The sequence below is a fragment of the Phascolarctos cinereus genome, unplaced genomic scaffold (assembly GCF_003287225.1).
Source record: "Phascolarctos cinereus isolate Bilbo 61053 unplaced genomic scaffold, phaCin_HiC Scaffold_5;HRSCAF=322, whole genome shotgun sequence".
In the NCBI taxonomy this organism is placed as follows: Eukaryota; Metazoa; Chordata; class Mammalia; order Diprotodontia; family Phascolarctidae; genus Phascolarctos; species Phascolarctos cinereus.
In genome coordinates this window covers 325,203,557-325,218,290 of record NW_027555958.1, presented here as the reverse complement: position 1 = coordinate 325,218,290, position 14,734 = coordinate 325,203,557, and the positions used below count along the sequence as shown (strand labels likewise).

Genomic DNA, 14,734 nt, shown 5'->3' with positions numbered 1-14,734 from the left:
CCTCCCCCTCACTGGACTCCTGGCCCAGCCTCAGCTCTCCGCCTCCAACGCAGCGCCGCCCGTTAGCAAACCGCCCTAACGGCCCCGCCCCCTCCAACGGCTCGCGCGTGCCCAGAGCGCACGTCCAGGTGGGAGGAGCGGGGCCCGTGGAGGGGGCGGGCCAACCAAACTCTGGGCTCCGACCGGACGAAGAAATGAAAGCCAATTAGGATGAGGGGCGGGGTCTCCGAGGGACGCGGAAACACGGATTGGAAAAAGTAAGCCAATCAGAGGCGAGGAGCTGAGCTTCCAGGGCTTCGACCGAGGGAAGAGCCAGGTGGGGAAGAGGAGTGGCGGGAGGTTGGGCCTGCGGTTCGGCTGAGTTTCTGCCCCTCTTCCCACAAAGATCCTCTCCTTTGACACCTCCCCAAAGCCGGCCCGTGGCCTTTCTCTACGATGTCTTTTGGGGCCCAAGCCTCTACTCCCTCCTTGGGGCATCGGATTCAACCAGCATCTCTTAAGCGGCTAGTCTCCAGACGAGGGACAGCGTGGAGTAGCTAGTGGAGAAAGAGCTGGCCAGAGCTGGGTTCAAGTCCCGCCCCTGGCACCAAAGGGTTCAGATTCTATTCAAGTCACTCAGCTTCTCGGTACCTAAGCAATGCCCAGAGAGTCAACGTGGCTTTGGGGGTGACGGGGTGCAGCTCCGCACTAGTGGTGGTAGGAGGGGGATTTCCTCTGTGGGGAGTTCCCTACACTGACGAAAAACCAGTGGTCTAGACCCCCCACACACACTCAAAAAAAATGGTGTAGGTTGGAGATTCGCATACTCGAGTGAGAACAGCTACGTACCTGGGGGGAAATCACTGAATCTGGTGGGTGAGCAGGTGCTGATCCGCTTTGTTTTGGCACAAGGAAATTGTCTCATGGAGGGTGAGGGAGAGTGAATCCATAAACCATTGAAATGGACATGGCCAATTTGAGAACGTTTTGCTTGACTAGTGTCAGGGGTTTTTTTTTTCAATGAGAGAAGGCAGGAGGAAGAGAAAATAGATTTTTGTTCATAATACAATTAAAATTTTTTAAAATCACCAAGATACTAGTGAATGGGAGGCAGGCAGCTTAATGTAATAATGGTAGCTAACATTTATATAGTACTTCTAAGATTTGCAAAGCACTTTACAAATACTATACCATTTTTGTCCTCATGGCTACAACCCTGAGAAGTAGGTGCTATTATTATCCCCATTATACAGATGAGAAACTGAGGCAAAAAGAGATTAAGTGACCAGGGTCACACAGCTGGCAATTATCAGAGGTCAGGTTTGAAGTCACTATTTCCTGACTCCACACCCAGTGCACTATGTACATAGACACCTAGTTCTACTTTCTGGTGTCTCCATGATGATGGAGGGTGGTAGTGACTGTGATGGGGAGTTCTAACCAAAGGTGCAAGTTCCCAGGAATTGGACCAAATTTACACATAGAACAGTGTCAGTAGTTACAGCCCAAGGTGGCAGGGGAATGAGCCACGTGCAGAAGCTATCCCACATCTGAATCATGCACTCTACTCTATGTCAGTCCTGATGTCTCCACCCTGGTGGAGATTATATCTCCAGCAAAGGTAGGGACATTGGAGAAAATTGCTCAATGTGAGGAAAATCTTCCTTAGAGTTATCCAAAGTAAAATGGGCTACCTAGGAATTTGGTCTTCAAGGTAAGGCGGGAGAAACCTTGTTTAAAGATGCCATAGAAGGAATTTGTGGTTAGGTACAAGTTAAACTAAATGATCTGTGGGATCCTTACTATGAGAAGTTCATAGGATGGAAGTAACCTCAAAGGTCATGTGGTCCAATCCCCTTATTTCTTTAGAGGAGGAAACCAAGGCCTAGGGATGTGAAGTGACTTGCCCAAAATCACACAAGTAGGAACATTTCTTTCTCTCTCTCTCTCTCTCTCTCTCTCTCTCTCTCTCTCTCTCTCTCTCTCTCTCTCTCCTCTCTCTCTCTCTCTCTCTCTTCCTCTCTCTCTCTCTCTCTCTCTCTCTCTCTCTCTCTCTCTCTCTCTCTCTCTCTCTCTCTCTCTCTCTCTCTCTCTCTCTCTCTCTCTCTCGTGAGACAATTGGGGTTAAGTGACTTTCCCAGGGTCATACAGCTAGTAAGTGTCTGGTCTAAGGCCAGATTTGAACTCAGCTTCTCCTGACTCCAGGCCTCATTTCAGGCCATTGCCTCAACTCTGACTTTGCTTTCCTTCCTTTCCAGTCTTGCTATAAGAGTTAGCTATTTCAACTCTAAACTGTCCTTTCCTCTCTAATACCAACCAACCCCCTCCCCACACTCCCGCCTTAGCTTAGCTCTTGCCAAAGCTCAGGCTTGAATTATTCCCATACCTTTTCCACTCCCATTCACAGGCTACTGAATGGAGCTGGAGGCCATCTCACAACTATGCTGACTAGGTACTTTGTAAATTCATATTATTCAACTTCAACTGGGCCGGCACTGCTGCAAGGCAGCCCTTTAATTCTTCTCTAATTGATTCCCTATGTCATACCTCACAAGCTATACCAAACCTTCTCTTCTCTTTTCAAGCTTCCCATACCTTCCTCTCCCTAACTCAATTGAGAACCTCACCTTCTACTTTACTGAGAAATTGAGGCCATTCATTGTGAGCTCCCTTTTCTCCCTTTTTCTTCATCCCCCATCTCCTCCATTCCTTCAGTCTCTGAAAATGAAGTGACTCTTCTTTCTAAAGCCAACCCCTCAATTGCCTTCAAAGTAGACCCATTCTTAAAAACAAACCAAAAACACCACCTTCTCCCATCTTAAAACAAACAAACAAAAAACCCAAGAACTTTGTTAGACTCTAAAATCCCCATCAAGCCATTGTCCAATAACTCTCCCTTTCTTGGTCAAACTCCTTGAAAATCTTGTTTAGCCAGGTGTAGCTTCTTGGGGAGGCTGAGGCTGGTCGGTTAAATTGAGCTTGAGAGTTCTGTTCTGCAAAAGGGCTAAATTCTACTGAGTGTCCACACGAGGTCCATGCCCCAATATGGGGACCCCTGGGAATGGGTGGGCCAGACTATTTAAGGAAAAGTGAACCAGCCTAGGTCTGAAAAGGAGCAGGTCAGAGCTTCTGTGCTGATCAGCGGCAGGATGAGGCCTGTGAGTGGCTGCTACACTCCCAGCCTGGGCAAAATAGGGAGATTCAACCTCCCCCAAAAACTTGTCTACATTTGTGGCCTCTACTTCCCCTCCTCTCATTCATTCCCCTCGCCCTTTTGCAAGGTGGCTTCCAACCTCATCACTCAACTAAAATTGTCCTCTCCAAAGTTACCACCAATCTCTTAATTGCCAAATCTAACAATCTTTTCTCAGTCCTCATCCTTTTTGACCTGTTGCATTTGACACTGTTGACCACTATCTCCTCCTGAGCATTCTCTGTTCTCTGGGTTTATGTATCACAACTATTATATTATATATCACAACTATTATATTATATATCACAACTAGTGTGTGTTGTGTACCTATGTAGGTTATATGAGTCCACATGAGCCTGTCTAGATGTGGCTCACAGGGAGGCATGAATAGATTTCTTTAGAGTCTCCTATTCCCACTCTTCTCCAAGTGAAATTTTCCTGCCAGAAGGGGAAATGGGAGATTAGGTCCAGAGGCTGGCCATTCTTTTCTCAGAGAAAGGTATCAGGCTATAATTATAATTATCTGCTCCACCTAAATGTTGTTAGTCTAGAGGAAATATTTTTTTGGTTCAAGCTGAGCTCCTGATCACTATCCCTTAATGGAGGAGTGCCCCAAGCTATATATCCAAAGCTTGACTCCCTTCACACCAAATGCCAGTTACACAAAAACCATACATAGTGAATAGCAAATAAACACAAGCCAATAGCAACAGAAATTAGAGAATTCTCCAAAGTCTCTACCATAGTAAGCTGAGGAGAGGCACATGATCAAGGTGGAATGTAAGCAGGAGAATGGGAGCATACTGTAGGAACATAAGCTGCAAATACAAGTAACTAATAGTACAAAATATGATATAAGTACATGAAAGCAAAGCAGAATAAAGTGTCATGTGGAATCTGAATTTTGGAAGTGCTGGCACAGATTTTTTCTATATACCTATTTGAATATCTGTGTTTATAGATACATGTATATCTCCACATACATATCAGCTTTTCCCCAGAATCTTCCTGTCTCTTCAGGGACCTAACAAGAGTCTGGAATCATGTGCCTTCTTTCTCAAAGATAGAAGTCAGAAGACCAGGATCTCTCTTCTCTCAAGCTCTCACCAACTCCTCTCCTCACACAGGCATGGAGTATTGAACAATCAATCTCCACCAATAAGGAGAGTATGCAGATGCCTTTGAGCCTCAGGTAACACTGCTATTTCCTGATTCTCCTACTTATCTGACAACTTTTTTTGTATCTTCTTTGCTGATTCATTATCCATATTATGCCCCCTAATGGTGGCTATTCCCCAAGGTTTATCCTAAGCCTTCTCTTCTTCAACACTCTCAGTAACCTCATCAGCTCCCATGGGTATAAAACTATCATCTCTTTGCTGATGATTCATAGATAGATATAGTTGTAGCAATAGTAATATATATGGGTATGGATATAGATGTGGGTATGGATATATATACACATGTGTATGTATGTATATATGTATGTATATATATATGTGTGTATATATATATATATATATATATATATATATAATATATATTTAAAAATTATTGTTGTTCAGTTGTTCAGTCATGTCTGACTCTTCATGACCCTGTTTTCTTGGCAAAGATACTGGAGTGGTTTGCCATTTCTTTCTCCAGTGGATTAAAGTAGACAGAGGTTAAGTGGTTTACCCAGGGTCACACAGCTAGTAAGTGTCTGAGGCCAGATTTGAACTCAGGAAAAGGAGTCTTCCTGACCCCAGGCCTGGCACTGTATCCACTATGGTGCCACCTAGCTTCCCCATATCTATAAATACAGATGTGTAGAAAAATTTTTGCTGGCACTTCCAAAACTTAGACCTCACATAACACTTTATTTTGCCTCTTTTCACGCACTTATCATATAATATTGTGAATTATAGTTACCTGTATTTGCTTCTTACGCTCCTACTAGACTATAAACTACATGAAAGTAAGGCCCATATCTTACCTAAATTTTGTATTATCCCTGCCTTCTAGAACAGTGTTTTTGTATATAGACACTTAATAAATGTTTGCTGAACTGAATTAAATCCCTCCCTACTCAAGGCAGGGGGAAGAGACTAAGCAGGGACATCAGCCCCCACAAAACAAAAGGCTGAGAATTATTCTGGGGATACTAGGAGTATGATGCCAACTGACTGTGAGCCCAAGCAGGGTAAAGAAGAGCAATGACATAGACTCCTGCTGAGGTGAGGTAGAAACAGGGAAACAAGAGTGGGAAATATGCATTTATTAAATGCCTACTATGTGTTGGTCACTATGCTAATTGCTTTACAAATATCTCAGTCAGTCAATAAACATTAAGTTCTTACTACATGTCAGATACTGTGCTAAGAGCTAGGGATAGGGGGGCAGCTAGGTGGCACAGTAGATAGAGCACTGGCCCCGAAGTCAGGAGGACCTAAGTTCAAATCCGGCTTCAGATCAAACACTTGACACTTACTAGCTGTGTGACCCTGGGCAAGTCACTTAACCCCAATTGCCTAAAAAAAAAAAAAGGTAGGGATACAAAAAGAGGCAAAAGATAGTCCCTACCCACAAGGAGCTCATATGGAAGAGATGGCAGGCAAAATGCTATGTATGAACGAGCCACGGACAGGAACAAATAAGAAACAATCAACAGAGAGAAGGTGCTAGAATAAAGAGGGATTCTGACCAGCTTCCTATAGAAGATGACATTTTCCTTGGGACTTAAAGCAAAGGAAGCCAACAGGAGGAAGAAAAGCATTCCAGGCAGGGGGAGACAGCCAGCAAAAATGCCCAGAGCTGAGAGATGGAGTGTCTTGTTCACTGAACAGCAGGATGCCAGTGTTGCTGGATCAAAGAGAATATGGTGAGTAAGTGTAGGAAGACTGCAGGGAGGGAGGGGAGGGGGGGGTAAGGAACTAGATTATGAAGGATTTTGAATGCTAAACAGAAAATTTTGTATTTGATCCTAGAAATATAGGGAGCCACTGAAATTTATTGAATGGGGTGGGTGACATGATTTCATTTAATCATAGAATGTTAGGATTGGAAGTGACCCTAGAAACCATCTAGTCAGGCCTCATTTTATTAATAATAGCTTGTATATGTTATTTATAGTAATAGCTCATTAGTAATGCCACCAAGACACCTGGGTTCTCAAGTATGAGAGTCAGGGGATCAGAAACTCAAGGCTTGGAACAAAATGGGAGAACTCTTGGGATTGGTGCTATTCTCTCTCTGAGCCCTTCCCTTCCAGTCCTCCTTTCTCTCCCCAGCTCTATAAAGTCATGTCTTGGTTTTACTTAAAAAGTGGTCCCCCTACTCAGAGGAATCCCTTCCTCTCCCTGGGCTTTAGTCCACTCATCAGTAAAATGAAGGGGTTGGACTAGATCTCTAAGATCCTAAGTTCAAATTTCACCTCTGCCACTTAACTAGCCTTGGGACTATGGACAAGTTATTCAACCTAAGTCTAAGGCAACTCTCTAAAAGTTATAGATGAATTTTGATCTGTGTTGGGTAAAGGAAATACCCCCACCTACCCACCCACTAGAAATCACAGGTCTTTGGCCTCATAGTAATGATCCTTGTTCAATTTTGGGGAAAGTAATTTGTCAGTCTTGAGGCACCTCAGAAATAGGAATTATTATTGGTCAAATGTATGAAATGTTCTCCCTCCCAATCCCCTCCTCCAGGCTTCCCTGGTTTCCTTCAAGACCCAGCTAAAACCCCATTTTCTACAGGAAGCCTCTCCAAGTCCCTCTTATTTCTAGTGCCTTCCCTCTCTTGATTGTTTGCTATTTACCCTGTCCATAGCTTATTCAAATTATTTACTTGTCATCTCCATTAGATTATGAGCTTCTTGTGGACAGGGACTTTTTCCTTTATTTTGGTACTGCTAGTGCTTAGCACAATGCCTAGCCTAGTAGGGGCTTAATAAATGTTTATTGACTCACTGACTAAAATGATGAGGTTAAAATAGATGCCCTTTAGCATTTTTTTCAGCCCTAATATCTACAATTCTGTATGGGTGCATAAAGAAAGCATGTGTATATATGTAGAAGAGAGCAAATATAGGAAAATATGTTCAAGTAGCTTATGAATAGAAAAAGATCTATACCAGCATTTGCCAAGCCAATTTGGACACTGAAGACATTAGCACTTCATGTATATTGCTGTTACCCATAAATGTAGGTCCCTTTGGAATTACATTGCTTATTGACGTGGAAAACAGGTATGTGTAATAAGTATTTGGGGTATATAATGGCTAGAGTGGTAGTCTTTGAGTCAGGAAGACCTGGGCTTATGTTCTGCTTCTGATATATATTAGCTCTGTGAACATGGTCACTTCCCCAACCTCGGTGCCTTAAGAAGCTCTCTAAAGACCATGCCAATTTGTATCACCAGAGAGAATTTCTAAGTAAATAATTGGAATAAATAATTAAAATCATGGACTTTTTTTAAGGCAGGCACACCCCTCCCCCAATAACATTCAGGACTCCTTCCAAACGAGTGTAGATCTCTGCCCCAGAGCTTTGTGGGGAATATAGTCCAGAGAGCCTGTGCTCCCCAGGGGCCCCATACAAATGATTTTAGATTCAATTTTGCTGAATCTTGGAGGTCAGCTAGACCAACCCATGCCTGCAAGAATGCCCCTCAGCATCCTAGATAAGTGATCATCCCGTCTTTTCTTGAAGAGGAAAATAAAGCTAACAGTAAAATATTCTTGCAGTGCTTCAATTCTCATGGAATGACACAATCACATTCTAAGGAACACATTTTGGGAAATGCAGAGCCCAGAGGACAGTGTATTCAGGGTTGCCTTTGCATCGCCATGTGCATACATCTGCATGTAGAGAGGATAGTATATAAGACAACATGATGTAAGATCTCTTTGTACTTATCTCCCTCAATCTCATCTTCCCAAGAAGTGATAGCTTAAGACATATATGGCCAATGTGGGAATTTGTTTTGTTTAACTATGCATATTTGGGGGTGGGGAATGATTTTTATTTTTTCAATTAACATGCATTTAAAATTAATCTGTCTCACTATTCTTTTCTACTTGTTGAGGAAGTTTTTAAAAATACAATAAAGCTCTCAATACATAGTTACATAGTCTGACAAAACAAATTCCCACATTAGCCATGTCCAAAAATGTGTGTTACTTTCTGCATTTTAGCTTCATCAACTCTCTGTCAGGTGATGAGTGGTATAATTAATCCTCATTCTCTTGAACTCATGACTTCTCATTGCATTGATCAGAGTTTTAGAGTTTTTCAAAGCTGTTTTGCTCTGGAATGCTGTTACAATTCTATAAGTTGTTCTTCTAGTTTTCTCTTCACTCTGAATCAATTCATCGAGGTCTGCCCAGGTTCCTCTGAAATTGTCCATTTCATTATTCTTTATGGCACAATAATATTCCATTACATCCATATACTACAATTTGTTTAGTCATTCCCCAGTAGGAACACACTCCCTTAATTTCTACTTTCTGGCTACCACTAAAAGAGCTGCTATAAATATTTTTATTCATATACATCCTTTTCCTCTTTCTTTGCTTTCTTTGGGGTATTGACCCATAGTGATATAACATCTATGCATATTTAATACTAGGGCTTTGGTTTTTTTTTTTCTTTTTCCAGGGGAGGAGGGTAGAATGGTAGGGAGAAGAAGGGGGGGAAAGTAGATTTTTATTCATTGAAAAAATTAAATTAAATTTTTTTTAAATTTCACCTTCCTAATCCTTTGTGGTTGAAGTAGGAGCTTCTCTTGTCCCTGATGCTTTTGACTAGTAACTTCAACACATGAAGGAAGAAGTAGAAAATATATAGGGAAGAAAAGAAAGGGGGAAGGGTGGAGGAGAAGAGCAGAGAGGGCAACAGGATTCCTTTTCCAGTCAGGTCTCTGGCACAAGCTTACTTTCAAAGAGCTCAATGGGGAATTTAGACACAGGAGGAAAAGACAAGCAGTACTTGGAAATCATAGTCTTTCAGGGTTGGAAAGGTCCTTAGAGACCAATCGCCCATTTTGGTTAAATGACTTAGCCAGGGTCACAGTGCTAGTAAGAGGGGGTGCCATGACTTAGTGGGTAGGAAGAGAAGTCTGTAGGAGAAAAGGGCTGTCAGAGATGATGAAATTGAGGCAGACGGGGTTAGGTGACTTGCCCAAGGTCACATAGCTAGTGTCTGAAGCTGAATTTGGCTCAGTGCTTTATCTCCTGCAGAGCCACCTAGCTGCTCCACTTACAGCTGAATGGGATCTTTTAGTCCACCTAGATAGATAAACAAACTGAGGCCCAGAGGGATCAAGTGACTTGCCCAAGGTAACATATGCAGTATCAGTGGCAAAGCCAGGATTCCCAAGTCATCCTCCCAACACTCTTTCCATTGCACTATCAAAAGTTTTCTTGGCTTTCACCATCTTTTCCGTGGGCAAAATGAAGCAGATCTGGGGAGATAAGAAGGAATACCTTTGAAGTAGTCTTACTCTTTGTAGGTTGCTATCTGTGCATATCTGAATCCCTGGGCAAATAGACACAAGATATGCCCCTGGGGAAACACGCTAGGGGAGACTGCAGAGCAGACCTGAAGGTGCATGTGTTTGTTCAGTACAAGAAAGTAAAAGAAAATTATATTAATAAATAATAATAAAATTAGACTTCCTCTGGCCAAATTCCTACTTTGGAAAGTGATATTAATTCATCAGATACTTATTGAGTACTTATATGTACAAGATACTTTTGGAAAACAAATTGTACTAGTTGGATTCAGTCAAAAAGAATTTAAGGAAGTGGCTACGTGGCACAGTGGATAGAGCACCGGCCCTGGAGTCAGGAGGACCTGAGTTCAAATCTGACCTCAGACACTTGACAATTCCTAGCTGTGTGACCCTGGGCAAGTCACTTAATCCTGATTGCCTCACCAAAAAAACCAATAACACGAAAAGCATTTAAGGCATCTGGGGGCATAGTGGATAGAGCCCTGGGCCTGGAGTTAGACCCCAGTTCAAAATCAGCCTCAGACACTAGCAGTGTGACCCTTAGGCAAGTCACTTCACCTATTTGCCTCAGTTTCCTCATCTGTAAAATGGGGAAAATAATAGCACTTACCTCCCAGGGTTATTGTGAGGATCAAATAAGGCTCTTAGCACAGTGCTTGGCACATGGTAAGCACTATATAAATGTTAGCTATTACTAATTGTGTCAGCACTATCCAAGAAAATGCAGTGACTTTGTGGTGTGTATAGTCTAATAGGTATGATCAGAGAACACGAATCTTTATAATATGTTGTTTTTGTTCAGTTGTGTCCAATTCTTTGTGAACCTATTTGGGATTTTCTTGGCAAAGATACTGGAGTGGTTTGCCAGTTCCTTCTCCAGGTCGTTTGGCAGATGATGAAACTGAGGCAAACAGGGTTAAGTGACTTGCCCAGGGTCACACAGCTAGTAAGTGTCTTAAGGCAGGATTTAAACTCTTGGCACAGTGCTACATCCACTTCGCCAACTACCTGCCATTATAATTTGTAGTAGGATAGAAGGGCTGGTTTGAATAGTGAAATGTACGCTGGAGAGAGGGCAAAGGAAAGAGACTCCTGGAAGGGATGATGAGGTAGTATCTCGGAAGAGGCAACGTAAGTCTGGGCCTTGGAGAATTGACAGTGGAAGAGAGAGCATTCCAAGTGAAGGAAGGAGCATACACAAATGTACATGAAAATATATTTAATAAAATATTTAAATATTAAAAAAAAGAGAGAGAGAGAAAAGGGCTGTCAAGAAATAGGTCCTTTGAGGAACCAGGATAGATCCTTTGAGGAAAGGGGGAAGTTTCAAGCCTCCTCTCTGAATGTCTCATCTTCTCCCCATGAAAACTACAAAGTAAGGGAGGAAAATAAAAATGATAGGCAAGATTTGGGATGGGGAAGGGGAATGTCACTAAGTAAAGGACAGTAGGAAAAAAGGATCTCTGTTTCTTCATCTATAAAGGGACTAGATGAACTCTTCAGTTTCTTGCTCACTCTAAAAACCTATGATTAAGGCTTCCTCATGATGCAGTGAGTTTCAAGCAAAAGGCTGAATCTTAGAGCACTTGACAAGGCATGTAGTAGGGGCAGTCAGGTGGTAGCATGCCAAAAATGTGACTACTTAACTTAATGACTTCTATTTGTCTTGTTTGGTGAGGGGTAAACCACAAGCCCCCTGGTTTATTCTGACTAGAGAAACTATAGGCAGAATCAACTGAAGACCCAGACTCTTCCAATCTCTCTAATTTACAAGGTTGCTTCCAAGGCTGGAAACAGCCATCTCAAGATTGCTACTCAGTCACTTATACCCAGGAAAGAAACAAAACTGAAGAAGCAGCCCAAGATGAAGGCTCAGGCTCAGCTAGACAAGCTAAGTGCCCTCTGCCTCTGCAATGTGTCTGCAAGAAACCATGCTTCATGGTTGGGAGGAGGGTGTCTCCTCCCCTGCCACTCCAGGGAGATATTCAGTACTGGCAGTCGGCAGAAGGGAAAAAGTGGAATTACTCCCTGTAAGATCTATTGAGTAGGCCACCCTTCCTGGCTTAGTGGCTGGTCCTCTGATACAGCTCGGATAATCTTCTACTCCCTTCAAGTGCATGAGACCAAGCCTGCCCCCCCCACCCCAGGATTTGCTGTGTCATCCCAGAATGACAATCCCTTCAAACCCTTTTGAGCCATGTGTTTCCCTATAGAAGTGGACACAGTGCAGGTTCAGTACTCTGTGAAGTGTGCTCTAGTCAGAGCAGATCAAAGTGCCTGGCTGTTTACCCTCAGTTACATTTGCTTCTCTCTTTACATTTAATATCTATTACTGATGGTTCATGTGTCAAATCTGGATTAAAGGACCAGAGAATAGACTTGGATATATATGGAGAATATACTGCTCCAACCAGTTTGAATATCTGCTGATACAAAACCTCAAACAGGGAAATAGCAGGAAAGAGGTGACCCCAGAGTCACGTGGTAGCCTGCTCATAATCATAGTCTCCAGTCCAGCTAGGCAACTCGGCTCCCACTCCCTGAGATTCCTCAGTTTCCCTCTGCTATCCCATTCCCTTAGCTCTAGTTCTTAAGAAAGATCTTGGAGCCTTATCTTGAATCCACTTCTGATGGGTCTCTCTCTCTCTCTAGCTGATGACCTCTTGTAAGCCATTGTGTCCTCAAGCTTTCTTTTCCAACTTGTGACTTCAGATCCTGGGGTCCTGTGAACTTTTGGTCTTGAGGGGTCAGACTTAACTCTCTGACAGCCATTTTCTCCTAGGAATTTCCGATCCTTTCATCCCCTCTGGTTTCTTCTCCCATCCCTCCCACAAGGGGAACTGTTTGGTTTTCTCGCTTGTGGAAGCAACCAAATCGTGCAAGTGAATAGTGTTGGACTTGAAATAAGACCCTAGTTCAAATCTGACTTCAGACACTCACCTGCTGTATGACCCTGGGCAAATCCCTTAACTTTTGTCAGTCAGCCTTAATTTCCTCATCTGTAAAATGGGGACAATAATAACTATATCACAGGGTTATTGAAAAGCTCAAATGAAATAACATATGTAAAGCATTTGCAAACTTTAAAATGCTATATAAATGCTAGCCATTATTATTTGTAGCGGTGAGAGATGGCAGCAGGGTAGGGAATATGGACCCTCTTCTACCTCATGCTCAGGCTCCTTTCTCTCACATCTCACTCCTATACCCCACCCAACCTCCAGGTGGAAAAGGAAGGACATGAGGAGCCTAATCTGAGGATCTCACATTTATTTTATACTTTAGGGTTTAGAAAGCACTTTCCTCGTATAACTCATGTCAGAATGCCCCATGGAATGGTCCTTTATTTGTCTTTGACTGCCATTTGCTTCTGGGCTGAAGTAGTGAAGGTTTGGGGATTTAAGGGAGGAGAGTGCAACGTTTCTGGTGATTACCACATTTTCTTTATTCCTCCTCTCATAGGAGCCTGCTATCTTTTTCTTCCCAGGAGCCAGGAAATTTGTGATCATGACAAGCAGAAGGTTGTACAAGAGGACAAGGCAGTGATAAAACCAGAGTGTCTCAAATTGAATGCTGTCTCTTCCTTCCCCTTCCCCATCCTAGCCCTGTTTGTCCTGGAGATTTGGGGAGGGAATGTTTTCTTCTTGCCATGCCGGGGGTGGGAGGTGGGGAGGGTGGGAATGGAGGTACATGACTGCTGCCAGGCTGGCTGGCAGCAATTGACTTTGGGGAATCCAGACTGTTGGACTAGGGCAGGTGCTGAGGTTGTAGCCCAAAAGAGATTTCTATTCTACTTGTTCAGCTTGGGTGCCAGAGGGAAAAAGGCAGATAGCTGCTGAGAATCCAACACAGAGTGGAGATGCAAGCTTCCAGATGAGATTAAAGAAGGGGATCTTCAAGACCCAGGTTAATTCCAGAGTGCCAGGGAAAGCCAGCTATTACAAAGCATGGAGGAATAACCAGCAAGGGTCAGGGGGATTAAGCGTCCTTTGTTGTACCACCTTTGACTTTCTATTTAAACACACAACTCCTTCCCCTCAAAAGTGTGGAAGGATCATTGGAGGAGCTTTCAGTTTGGGAGGTGATTGGGTAAAGTTTTCCACAAGACAGGAGCTCTGGACAATTTCTATGCAATTTTACTATGTTTAATAAACCATGTGGCTGCATGTGCACTGTCTTGCTTAAGTTGTATGGATGTAGTGGCTAGTCAACCAAGAATAGACCATTTCCCAGATACAGGGTGAAGGTGAGGCAAGACATACATTTCCATATTTTAATAATCTTGAGTTATATTTCATGTAATATTATGCCCAGATCACTTTGAAGCTTGACCAGTTAGGATTTTCTTCTTGTTCAACCATCCAAAATAGGGGTAACTGGGGGTTAAGGTGAGGGTTAGGGGTAGCAGAAGGAGATGATAGCAAGCGAATGGTACATACCCAGATTTTCTGGCTGTTGTCTTTAGTATAGTGCCATCTGCTGGTTACAAATTATAAGGTACACTCCATTAGTAAATGGGAAAGTGACAGATATCCTACCTTTCTGTAGACACTCTATTGTTGTCGTTTGTCCTTTGTTCTCCAAGAGGACCAATGACATCACAAGGATGATGTCTTGACTTGTGTGTGAATCAGATGTAAATGAGGCAGAGCTGCCCAAAATCATCAGTTTCACTCCTCTTTGAGTCATCAAAGTGCAGTGGCAAGACAAAAGTCAAGACAGTGGGTGACCATGTACAATGTGCCATAGCTGTGGACCTCCCACCTCCGTAAAGCAGTGGAGTGGAGGTAGCTCCTCATCTCTCTTCTTTGGGGCTATACTCATTAATGCTATAATTCTCCAACATTTACTTTTGTTTTACAGATTTGTTCTTTATTGTATATAGTTTCCTTGATTTTATTCTATATTTGATCATGTAAATCTTTCTGTAATTTCTGTATTTATTATATTCATTATTATAAGACAGTAATATCCCATTGCATTCATGTGCCACTATTTGTTTAGCCATTCCAAAACTGAAAGGTATTCACTTTGTTTCCAATTCTTTATCATTTCTATAGTCTTTTTGCT

General features: G+C 42.7%; 1 long non-coding RNA gene across 1 annotated transcript; it reads left to right on the top strand.

The window, feature by feature from the left end:
* The first annotated feature begins 16 nt into the window (after positions 1 to 16).
* Positions 17 to 6,027, top strand: LOC144457775 (uncharacterized). The gene is made up of 3 exons (XR_013487272.1): positions 17 to 316; positions 4,193 to 4,364; positions 5,897 to 6,027. It is a non-coding gene; the product is annotated as an uncharacterized LOC144457775 (long non-coding RNA).
* Positions 6,028 to 14,734: the final 8,707 nt, after the last annotated feature.